The following is a 12,878-nucleotide window of genomic DNA, read 5'->3' as shown; positions in this document are numbered from 1 at the left end:
AGGTCAATAAGCCATTGTTCCTATTACTAAAGTATCAATCCCTACTTAAAAGATTAGAAAAAGTTTTCTCATTGCATGAAATCAAATGAAGATGGGAATTCAGTGTTACTTTACTGAAATGGAGGGTGACAAGAGTACGAATACTGTGCGACTTTCAGCAATACAATAATAGAACCGAGCTTGTGAAAGACATTCATCAGCAGCTGCTGAAAGGATTAATATCATAATGAAGATTAACTCGAAGTTAACACATGATTAACAATTTTTATCTAGTCCAGCTTAACCTAAAAACTAGAAAATCACTCAAGAGTGCTGACCATCTAAGCTAGTTATTCAAGAATGAAGTGTGAACACGAGTACTGGTAGAAAGTGGCTGTTGATAAGGGCCAAGAGAAACATGCTAAGACACCCCAGTATCCAGTGCAATGAGGACTAACCACTAAGGGGGATAAAGCATTTTGGTTTGTTTTTCCTTCATCATTAACACCAAAAAACACATTTGCACAATGTATTTTTTCTTTAAGGCAATTGTCTAGAAACCCATTACACAATACATTTTTAAGGCAGCTGCCTAAAACCCCATTGCACAATACATTTTATCTTTAAGACACAATGTATTTTTTTCTTTAAGGTAAATGCCTAAAAACCCATTGCACAATATACTTCTCTCTTTAAGGCAAATGCCTTAAAACCCATTGTTTATTACAAAATATGTCCATTCTAATTTTTCATTAAATACGACTATTGTTAACCTTTAGAATGTCAAATCAACTGAAATCTAAAAATGAAATCTGAAAATGACAAAAGGTATTTTGAGCGAAGCGAAAAATCTATTTTTGGGTGAGGTAGTCATGTCGTCCTGATGGAAGTTCCTAATTGGTAGCTTTCTAGGGTATATTTGACTACAGTGATATTCCCAGAGAATTTTACCTTAAGGTATCCAGAATTCTAACTCCTGGAGCGAATATCCCTAAATAATCTCACAGGGATATCGCATATCAGAGGACGTATTCTTGACACGTCACATAGCTATCTTCGCCCTGAACAGTATTAACGCTTCAAGGGGGATATAGCGACAAGAATCCGAAACGAGAATGAAAAGAGCCGCTCATAAGGCATCTCTCCTATTCAGTTTCCAGTGTGTATCTGATGAAGGCGGTAGCGCCCTCTTTATTCCTTGTTGCGATATACGAGGTGGTACAGATACTGTATTATAGGGAGGGGTCAATAAGCCCTTTTACCATAAAAGGGCGGGCGGGTCCATCAGGACGACATGGCTACCTCACCCAAAAATAGATTTTTCGCTTAGCTCAAAATCCGTTTTTTTGGGCTCAGGCCATGTCGTCCTGAAGGAAGTTTACCAGAGCATTACTGTATCTGTGGATTCTCAAACAGTGTCGTACTCTCAAGAAAGTATTTTCCTGGTCCGTCTAGACCTAGAGACCTATGATGTTACCGTCATACATCATTTCATCTAAGCATGAACTATGTTAGTGCTTCCTGCCCCCTACAGGGATGAGTCATACTAGACTCTGGAAAAGTCTCGAGGAGTACATAACTTATGGATGACAAAATGACAAGCTTGTATAGTGGTCTCGCCCTATACATTATAAAGCAAAGTTTGTATAAGAGTCGCCAAAGTCAGAATGAATTTGTGATACCTTCCCCAATGTGACTACTCTTAACTATCGGATAAAGGTCATATCCGCATAGGAACAAATTAGCATCTCTGCCACTCTCCCGTTAGGGTACCACCTCAACCCTTCCTAAGGAAGGGTTGAGGAGAGTGGTCTTTGGCTTGAATCAGGGAACAATCTTAAAAGACATACCATGATAAAAATATCCATATTTTAATCTTAATGCTCAGTACATCTCTAATAAAAATGAGTGTGGGCGAATAAAACGCAGGATTCACTATGAACTAGTTTATTAAAATTTAATAAACGTGCATATCAGATCTACCTTTATAAAATTTATAAAAAGTGGATGATATCTATTAAAGCACAAAGAAAACAGTCAACAGAAAACATAGTTTCATCTACCATGAAACAGACTTGCCACTTCAATTGAATTAGTAATAATGCTACAGTCTGTATACTGTTTAATTACACTAGCGTAAGAAACGCTTGGCACAAGTGTCCGTATTATGCTATAGTTCACCAACGTCAATGGAACAGTTCGTAAGGACACTTTCGTGGCCTATCGGTCAGTGTGTAGTACACACAGTGACTACACACCAACCCTCTTAATTAATTGTCCCAAATTAATTACACTGTTCCTCCCAGATTTAAAACAGAAGGTTAAAGGATTCTACCTGCTGCTACCACAGATTACTTGAGTTGCTCCACTTGCTTCGCATAGTGCATAAAGAACACCTTGGATGACCACCAGGTGGCGTACGAACAAAGATGTTCAAGGTCCAAATAAATAAGGAAATTTTATGGAAGAAACAACTCCTCTTGGATCATAACTAGCGGGTGTACTGCCAAGACCCGATTTGCGAATAACACAGGTGAGTTTCGCCCTTAGTTATAGATAACTTTGAGCCCGAGGTTTCTCCTCTGACCAGCTGTCCTCCCATAAAGTCTGAAGTTCTATGAAGATAGACCTTTAGGTACCCCACTGGACATAGAGATACATCTTCCTTCAGAGGGCAGATTCTCTAGGGACCCCACCTGATGGTGGGTAGCATGTTCTTGGTGAGAAACGTTGGGTCTGGAAATAGATTCAGTTAACAATAGTATTGTGTCGGCTGCTCACCCCTTCCTCCTAACTAGGGAGAGAAAATCATGAGATTTAGGTTTCTGGTTTTCTGTGATGAAGCGAAGACAGTCGACTTCTATACTCGCTGAGACAGGGATGGATCTGGTAGCGGTACAAATTTTAGGCGTAGTTTCAATGCCAGAGGGAACCACACGCTATTTAGCCACTTGTGGGCCACTATTGCCGCCTTCCCTTTGAAGGATCTCAGTTTGTCAAGGACCTTCAAAAGGAGGTTGTGCGGAGGGAACAGATAAATACCGAACCATCTGTTCCAGTCTAGGGACATAGCGTCCACAGCCTCAGCTAGCGGGTCCTCGTATGGGGACACACAACTATCTATTTTCTTGTTGTCTTTCGTCGCAAAGAGGTCTATCTACAGCTCCGGGACTTGACTCAAGATGGAGAACGATCCTGCGTCTAGGGACCATTCTGACTCTATTGGTGTAAACCTGGATAGAGCGTCCGCTGTCACATTGCGGTGTCTAAGAGCTCTCGGATGTATTCTTCCAGACACGGGTTGAGTGTTGGGAGAATTCCCTCCTACTGGAAGGATCTCACTTCTGCTGTTGTGGACCTGAGGCCTTGCCTCCTTGACCGCGTCCTCCCCTATATCCCCTTCCTCTTGAAGGGCGTCTAGAAGAACCTCTGGCTGTTCCTCTAGCCCTCGAATGAAAGGAAGTAGTCTGCCTTTCGAAGGCTGGGTTAAAAACTGGCGACTGAGTCGCCACTTGTTGAGGTACCAGCTGGTACGTGATTGGAGGTTGTGCCATTATCTGAGGCACCGCGGTCACAGAAAGTTGTTGCTGTTGTTGCTGTCGGTAAGGTATAGCCGGCCGAGAAGATGGCCTAGGCCTTTTTGTCTTCCTCTTGGGTTGGGGACCCTCATCCTGAGAAGACTTCCTCTTAAGATCTAAGCCTCACTTTTTGAGAAGGTTCCTATTCTACTATCTCTTTAACCACATCGTTGGGAAAGAGGTCTTTACCCCAGATACGAGAGATCAGTTTCCTCGGTTCGTGCCTCACTGCAGCCGAGGCGAACACGAACTCTCTACAGGATCTCCTAGCTTTAATAAAGCTATAGAGATCCTTCGTAACTGTGGCCAGATGGGTTTTGGCCACTACCATTAAGATGTCCTGGATCTTGGGGTCACTTGCCATCGTTTCTAATGTCGTTTGCAACGACATCGATGCCGCAAGTCTTTCCTTTGTCTCTTGCTCCCTGCGCAAGAGAACCTCCGACAGCTTAGGGAGTTCCTCACCGAACTGACGTTCAGCAATATCAGCTTCCAGCTTCCCGACTGAGAAGGTAAGGTGTACGTCCTTCCAGTCTCCTTGGTCCAAGGCCAAGGTCAGAGATAACGGCTTGCACTCCTCCAAGGAGGGGCATGGTTTCCCTGCCTCCACCGCCTTTAAGGCTGCCTTATACCACTTTTCCAAGAAGGGAAAGGCTCTGGTAGGTGAGGGCACAAAGGAGGGAAGCTTCTTACTCAAGGCTGGCACCTTTGAGTTCGAGAAGCCCCTCTCTTTCATCGAGCTCGATAGTGATGCCTGAGTTTTACTATGGTAAAAAAACTATGGCCTCCTTCGGTTCAGTCTCCTCCTTTGAGGCTGGCTCCTTCCTAAGGTGGACATAACAGTCCGGGTAGGAATCTTTATTGGGCCAAAATTCCACTTCTTCCAGGGGAATTGCTCCCAACTTTTCAGATATAATGATCTTCCCAATTATCATAGGCATGTGTTCGGCATACTTCCAAGGATTGGTATCCGAGCACAAAGGAAGATCCTTCACGTTGAGTCGCTTCTGGGGCCCACGTGATGCTGCAAGTCTACGTATCTCCAATTTCATTGCAGCCTCCTCCTTATCATTCTTCTTCTGAATTTGTTAGATCATCTCCACAATAGAAGAAAGAGTACTTCCCAGGTCATCTGGGATAGCAGACAATGTAGAGGGAACAGGTTCTGGGTCTGGAACCGATGTAACCGACACCTCATCGATTTCTTCCTCTTCTACTTAAGGAGCCTGGCACAGCTCCTCCTCTTGACCTTATCCTAGAAGGTCCTTCTCTGTAGAAATCCGACACCTCTGCCATCCTATCGTCCAATTGGATGTCTTGAAGGGCGGCCGAGACTTCAGAATCCGGTGGATTCTGGGCAGTTGGTATCTCCACCTGAGGCTGAGGAATGACTGCATCAGCTGATGCTTTAGGGAAAAGGTAGGCCCTCATCTTCTCATTTGGAAGGTAGGGGTCTGAGGTGTTTTTCTGAAAACCCCTCACCCAAGATCGTAACTTTTCCCTGGCAGCATCCCTTGACTCTGTCGACTTGGGGTCGTCAAAAGCCTCGGTAATCAGGTTAGAACATACTGTACAAACCTGAGGGTCCCAATACCGGAGATCACCTCTGGAGGCTGTGCATGCTGCGTGCCTCCTACAATGTTGATGTCCACAGAAGTACATACTGCGGACATTACAGAACACACTCCCGCACTTCGGATGGTCCTGTAAAGAGAAGAAAAATCCATGAGTATCAAGTGAAGGCTTTTCACTTATATTGAAACATTTAGCTTATATAAAAAAGCTATAAAAGAAAGAAGGAAAGACACATACTTGTATTTCCTGTCCAGTCAATTGCCGTAACCTCCCAAAATATTAAAACTAAGGTAAATTCTATACTAGAATACTTCAAGTAATTTCCTAAACGGAAATTTAATGTGTAGTTTTAATATATGGGATCGAAAGAATACAGAAAGAACTCACTTTCTATATAATGTACAGTCAACAAAAGGCTGTACAAGATAACATTAAGTATGATGAAGAACTTTAGTGTTATCACAAACTCTGTACAGCAGTTTCTACTAATGCAGTGTGTACTACACTACGAATATAGCAACTACTGTACATCGCATGCTGTTGTGCTAGCCAGCACGTGCCGGCCGGCATCTACCCCTTTATAGATCAAAGATATACTATCTTTAACTAATAGGCGGCATTCCCCCGGATTTGCGACTGTGTGCCGGCCGGCAATCATTGCCAGCCGACGGCTGAAAACACTAATACCCGGCTGCCGGCCGCTAATCGTAACGGCCAGCAGATTCGGGCTGTGATTCCACTGCCGGCCGGCAAAGGTAATAAAACCCATGCCAGCCGACAGTAGCCAAGAACCAGAGAACCTCTACCTGCCCTGCTGTCAAGCCGGCAGCCGGGATAGGGGTGCAACACAATAGTCAGAGAAACAGTATGGATGAAAGGTTATAAGGTGGCATGCCATACGACCTTCCATCCAGAAAGAGTGAACTTATAGAAGGGGAGAATGTAGCATTCAGGCTTCCAAAGAATCCACAGCCTGCCGGGCTCTACCGGCAGACATGGAGGAGAGACCAAGGGAGGTCTGGGGTTCACTCTGCTAAGAACAAAGGGTCTCTGCCGGCCGGCAGAGAGCTGAGCCGGTCCTCCATCCTAACCTATGCTAGGTACGGAAGAAGGACTATGGCCAAAGAAAAATAAAAGAAAGAGAGGTGGGGAAGGGATAAGGGTCCTAAAGACTTCGTTCTAGCAAGAGACACACTCAGCAGTTAGGGAAGCTCATCCTAACCAAGAGTTGTCTATTAGGGAGGAAGACTGGCAATGCTTGCTATCCTCCTCCCAACCAGAACAAAGTTAGGTGAAGTTATTTCGCCGGGCAACAGAGAAACTCATTCTCCAGCCCGAGAAAAAACAACACAGGACAGTCTGCTAGGCCACTAGAGGAAGGAATCATCAGAATCCTTCCGACATGGACTAGGGAAGCAAAGCTTCCTGTGTCCGCCCCTAACCTAGCAAAGGAGACTCATTCTCCATGCTAGGAAGAAGCAGACCACAGACTAAAAACTCTAAAGTTCTGCCCAATCCCAAAAACCAGTCACTCTGGTTATCAGGACAGGGCAGATATATCCTAGAATAGTAATACCTGGATTAATATACAGGTAGAACCACTAGGATTAAGCAAAGGGCTTTCAGGGGTTATGAGGGATTGAACTTGGCCTCCGGAGGAGAAAAGAACAATCGGGGATGTGCGAAAGTATACTACTGTACCTAGAATACTAGCTAGGTAAGGTGAGAATCGATTATGTAAATCACCGAAACTCTCTCGTATACAATCTTGGAAAAAACATTCAACAATATCTTACATGTATAAAATATTTGCCTATAGCTTCAATAAAATAACACTTGGAAAAACTTATACCATGCATGAAAGTACTAGTGCCAGACGTCTAGGCTACGAAGCCTCGCGAAGGGCAAGATCGGTACCTCGACCCGTCGAAATCACCGAGCTAAAACTGACTGAACAATATAAGCATTTCTAGAGTAGCTAAATAGCAAAATTATTAAAGCGTAACAAACCGGGAACGTCGCTCTAGCTAACCAACTGACCGTTAAGAGCGAGCGATAGCATCCAGGATGCCTCCGGTAGGCAACAGCTCTTGTTTACGTTAAAATCACTTTAAATTCAAAACGACGAGCTTACATTTATACATAGTAAAGATAATACTCAACTTTCTAGAGGCAGAAGAGGCCGGAGAAGTCATCAAAAAGTTGAATTAAATCCAAAATAACGAGAGAACACAAGGGAAAACACAGAGTAGTAGAGCTACACAAAAAGGAATAAAGAGGGCACTACCGCCTTCATCAGATACACACTGGAAACGGAATAGGAGAGATGCCTTATGAGCAGCTCTCTTTTCATTCTCGTTTCGGATTCTTGTCACTATATCCCCCTCGAAGCGTTAATACTGTTCAGGGCGAAGATAGCTATGTGACGTGTCAAGAATACGTCCTCTGATATTATGCGATATCCCTATGAGATTATTTAGGGATATTCGCTCCAGTAGTTAGAATTCTGGATACCTTAAGGTAAAATTCTCTGGGAATATCACTGTAGTCAAACATACCATAGAAAGACACCAATTAGGAACTTCCATCAGGAAGACATGGCCTAAGCCCAAAAATATTTTATATAATCTTCACTAATTCTGGATCCTTGCAACAATCTCATAACATTCCTAATCGATAGCATATAGTTTGTATATGGCCACTTTACTGTATTGAATCTCTTAAAGATGTTGTGATTACAAAAACAAAAGTAAAAGCTACCTCAGAGAGTAGTGGTGCCACATGCTGCTGTTACATTAAAGGACCCGAAATCCTTTAATATGTACCACCGCCAGGTTTCCGCATGGAGAAGCCGCCACAGAAGACATAAAATTATATTTATTTGAAATAGAAATATTGAAAAACCTGATCATAGTGATTTCAACTGTATTTAAAGAGATTTTAACTATCTAAATTCATTTTATGTCTCCTTGGGAACCACCACTACTATCTTAAGGTAGTTAACTCACCGTTAAAGGTTTAAAGGTCGTTCATGAATGGTAGAGGCAAGGGACTGTGACATTGCCCTGGCAAGCAGGACAATGCCCTAGAGACTAACCATATATGATCAGCACCCAAGCCCCCTCTCCACCCAAGCTAGGACCAGGGAGGGCCAGGCAATGACTGCTGATGACTCAGCAGATAGACCTATAGCTTCCCTCAAACACCCGAGCCTTAGCTCACAATGATGGTAAGGTTGCAGACACTAAAGGCACTATCAAGTCTGAGCGGGACTAACACCCGTTCGGCAAACACCAGGCAGAGACGTTACCAATCAGGCCCCAACAGCCTTAAAGTGGATTTATGATTTCTGGCTACATAGCCATGCGCTGACACCCATTCACATGCCAAGAGGCTGTTTAAGCCTGGATCTTGCAAGGCCTGAAAAATAAGAGAGTCATCATTACAAAAGATTACAGCAATCTCATATTTTATAAATGTACTAACGTTTTACTTAAGATACCATTTTGATTAACAAATATGTACTTGATAAGCCCAATTACAAGCTACAACCCTAATTGAAAAAGCAAGATGATGTAAGCCCAAGGACTCCCACAGGTAAAAATAGCCCAGTGAGGAAAGGAAACAAGGAAATAAATAAACGATATAAGTAGTAATGAAAATTAAAATATTTTAAAAACAACGTTAAAACAGATATTTGATATATAATCTATAAAAGGACGGTAAATATATGAGACTTTAATTTCTAGCCAAATACATGAACCATATATTATTCCTACTCGCAATCTTGTGTTTTATGCATTTCTGACCTTGATTATTGGGGCAAACCACCCGTTCATGAGTTTTTGGACTCCCTTATATAAAGACAACTATGGGGGACCTAACTGGGAAACCGGGGTTTTTTTTTGGTGGGGAAATGTAATAAACGAGTGATTTGCAGCAATAATAATGGTCAGAAATACAAAATAAGCCCAAGATAACCAGTTGGAAAAATATATGGTTCATGTAAGTGGCTGAAAACAGGCCAAAACGTGATTAACACTTGAGATATGCAAAAGGGTACAGAACCTAACAAACCCACCTAACCTAACCTAGTAGTTCCCAGGTCACAGTCCCTAGCAGGGGGCAAGCCCCCGGGCCCCCTTCCCAGGTCACAACCCCTAGCCGTCCGAACCCCCATTCCCAGGTCACAACCCCTAGCCGTCCGGACGGCACCCTCCCAGGTCACAAACCTTCCCAAGTCACAACCGTTACTTGGACTCCCCTTTCCAGGTCACAAAACTATGTAAATCACAAATAAATCCTTACCTTATGATTGACACTCTCTCTCTCTCTCTCTCTCTCTCTCTCTCTCTCTCTCTCTCTCTCTCTCTCTCTCTCTCTCTCTCTCTCTCTCTCATATCTTTGCAGAAGCTTAGCAGTAGAAATGTGCTGGCCTTCCCAAAGATTAAGTCAGAATCGGACCTTTGAGGCATTATTTCGCTGTTATTTTTCAATTTCACGTGAGAAACAAAGCTTTACACTAGACACAAAGCTTAGCAACATCTCTACATAATGAGATATAAGCTAAAACATTAACAATGGTATTTGAGATCAGTATTTGACGTAATTCTTTAACTCTCCTCAATCCAATTTACAATCACGTTGTACGAAATTTCAAATGAATGTGTTCTCTACATGACAATTGGTGCCGGTTTAGTATGTGGCCTACCTGGCTTGTTAGGTAAGGTAAGGTAAGGTTAGGTAAGGTAAGGTAAGGTAAGGTAAGGTTAGGTAAGGTAAGGTAAGGTTAGGTAAGGTAAGGTAAGGTACGGTACGGTACGGTAAGGTCACATACTAAAACAGATAGAATTTCGTAGGCCATGTTCAATAGGTAGGCCACATACTAAACCGGCACCTGACAATTTATCACTTAGCAGTAGCATGGTAGCATATGTTGTATGTTCCCGATGTAACAAGCGTCATTTTCATCAATGTATTAACGAATTATATTTACCCCTAAATCAATTGCATCAATAAATCAACACTGCAATATGAAAAAAAAGTCTTACCGTTATAAAGTATATCTGGAAAACACGACCTGCCAATTGTTCACCTGGAGTGTAAGTGTCTCATTACAGAATATGGTTAGAGTTGGCCAATCAGAGGCAGCCCCAAGCTGGGGTGTCTTCATCTACCCTCCCATTGGTTGGGACCCGTTGTCGCCACGCCAAACAATCGTACAGGATCCTTCAGACAATTACTCAATTCCTGATAGTTTCTTAGACAAGTCGAGGGTTTAAACTTTGAACGACATACCAAAACTTGATGATTGATTTCCACGACAAATTCATGAGTAAAAATACAAGACTGATGTCAAAGGTCACTTACTCAGTACAGACAGAAACTTTGGCCCTTGTGGAACAGTAAATGCAGTCTGCTAAATTATATAAAACTTAACTTTGTTTGTTATTATATTCCTACATTGATTATTCTCAGTATACGCACGGGAATTAGCAAAATGAGCAACAATTAGACTAAATGAAAATAGAAAGAAATATTCTAAATAAAAGTACAGACGACGCTAGTTGACCTTAGCAGAGTATGTAAATATTCCAGAAGAGGGGCACTCAGTAGAGCGCAGACCTCCACTGCGACAGTTTATTTCTCGACCTTTTGCTCGACCTTGAGTCCTTGACCTTTGACCCTAACATGAATTAACTGACATGGATTTTCATACACCCAAATATGGACTAAGTTTGAAGTGTCTGTGACAACGATGTCTAAACTTATGGCTGATTACGTGAATTGGACCTTTTGCTTGACCGTAACCTTGACCTTCCAAAATTTAATCGTTTCCAGCTTATTGCATAACAGTTAATCCCTGCAAGTTTCATTATTCTACAATTGAAATTGGGGCCAATAAGCTGTTCTCAAACACACACAGAGGGGTAAAACTCAACCTCCTTCCAACTTTGTTGGCGGAGGTAATAAATTAAATTGAAAAAAAAAATAAGGTGTCAATATCACATTTCCGTCTGACGATTTTCTAAATAAAGTCATTCAAATGAAAGTAAATCTGAAGTTTTGTTAGCTTTAATTATAAAGAAAAAAACAGTATTTTTCAAGTAAATTTTGCCAGTTTCAATTGGTCGCTAACCTTAGAACTCACTCTTAACCAGCAGATTTCTATCGAATAAAAGAACATAGTTTACCTCAAGTTTAAAGTTTCCTTTGACAAATGATCTTTTCAAATTAGGTCAGTCAACAAACTCCCCACACAGGTAACATACACAAACCTCACCCCCCGAATCCTGAGGGGGGATTTTCCCCAAAATCCTGGCGGATTTATCCAATAATCCCCTGGGATTTGTCCCATAATCCTCTGGAATTTGTCCCTTAATCCTGTGGGATTTATATCATAACCCTTGGAACAAGAAGGAGAGGGAGGCCAAAGCGAAGGTGGATGGACTGTATCAAGGATGACCTTCGATCAAAGGGATTAACCGGTGATGAAGTGTAGGACAGAGGTAGATGGAGAACGCTGGCCAGAAACATTGAAAAGATGCAGACGAAGAAGAACCCTGTGAGATTTATCCCTTAATCCTGTGGGACATTTAACCACGAATCCTAGGAGATTTAACCCCGAAACCTGGGGAAATTAACCACTAATTCTGTGGGGGATTTTAATCCGACCCCTTGGGGATTTAACCCAGAATCCTTGAGGGTTTAATCATGGAATCTCAGGATTTAACACCAAATCCAAGGGAATCTAACTACGAAATCTGGGGGATTGAACCATAAAACCTTGGGGATTTAATCACGAATCCTTGGGGATGGAATCAAATTCTGAGGGCTTTAACCGCTACCCTCGGTGGCCACGCTTTAACACGAATTCTGAGGGATTTTACCAAGAATTCTTTGGGGATTTAAGTTTGCATCCTTGTGGGATTTATCCAAGAGTTCTTATGGATCACGATTTCTAGGAAAATTTAACCATGAACCTGGGGGATTTAACTACGAACATGGGGGATTTAACCACGAATTCTGAGGGGATTTAACCCCGACTCCTGGGGTAAAACTATACGTAAAAAAAGAATATCGCAAAAAAAAAAAACATTTTTTTGCACAACGAAATTCTACAGGTTAAAAAATCGAGATTATTGTAAAACCAATTAAAATTACCTGTCTGAAAAAAAAATGGTTAACGAACAGTGGTTTCTCGAAAGAAAATTAATGTTTTAAAAGGATATAAAAGGACTATGAAATTGGATGTAGTTACTCGTAATTATTATTATTATCAAATGCAAAGCTACAACCCTAGCTGGAAAAGCATGATGCTATAAGCCCAGGGGCTCCAACAGGGAAAATAGCCCAATGAGGAAAGAAAATAAAGAAAAATAAAATATTTTAAGAATAGTAACAACATTAAAATGAATATTTCCTATATAAACTTTAAAAATTATAACAAAACAAGAGGAAGAGAAAGTACAGTAGATACAACAGTGTGCCCGAGTGTACCCTCAAGCAAGAGAACTCTAACCCAAGACAGTGGAATACCATGGTACAGAGGCTATGGCACTACCCAAGACTAGAGAACAATGGTTTGATTTTGGAGTGTCCTTCTCCTAGAAGAGCTGCTGACCATAGCTAAAGAGTCTCTTCTACCCTTACCAAGAGGAAAGTAGCCACTGAACAATTAAAGTGCAGTAGATAACCCCTTGGATGAAGAAAAATTGTTTAGTAATCTCAGTGTTGTCAGGTGTA

The 12,878-nt window shown here is 41.9% G+C and overlaps 1 long non-coding RNA gene across 1 annotated transcript in view; it reads right to left on the bottom strand.

Annotated features, from left to right (window-relative positions):
• Nucleotides 1-10,379, bottom strand: part of LOC137629058 (uncharacterized) — a 66,786-nt gene extending 56,407 nt beyond the window's left edge. Inside the window, exons 1-2 of the long non-coding RNA XR_011041433.1 lie at nucleotides 10,184-10,379; nucleotides 8,141-8,552 (exon numbers count right to left, since the gene is read on the bottom strand). This is a non-coding gene — a long non-coding RNA (uncharacterized lncRNA). The remainder of the gene's footprint in view (nucleotides 1-8,140; nucleotides 8,553-10,183) is intronic.
• Between the last annotated feature and the right edge of the window lie 2,499 nt (nucleotides 10,380-12,878).

The sequence above is a fragment of the Palaemon carinicauda genome, chromosome 37 (assembly GCF_036898095.1).
Source record: "Palaemon carinicauda isolate YSFRI2023 chromosome 37, ASM3689809v2, whole genome shotgun sequence".
Classification (NCBI taxonomy): Eukaryota; Metazoa; Arthropoda; class Malacostraca; order Decapoda; family Palaemonidae; genus Palaemon; species Palaemon carinicauda.
This window is presented reverse-complemented; position numbering and strand designations above follow the sequence as displayed.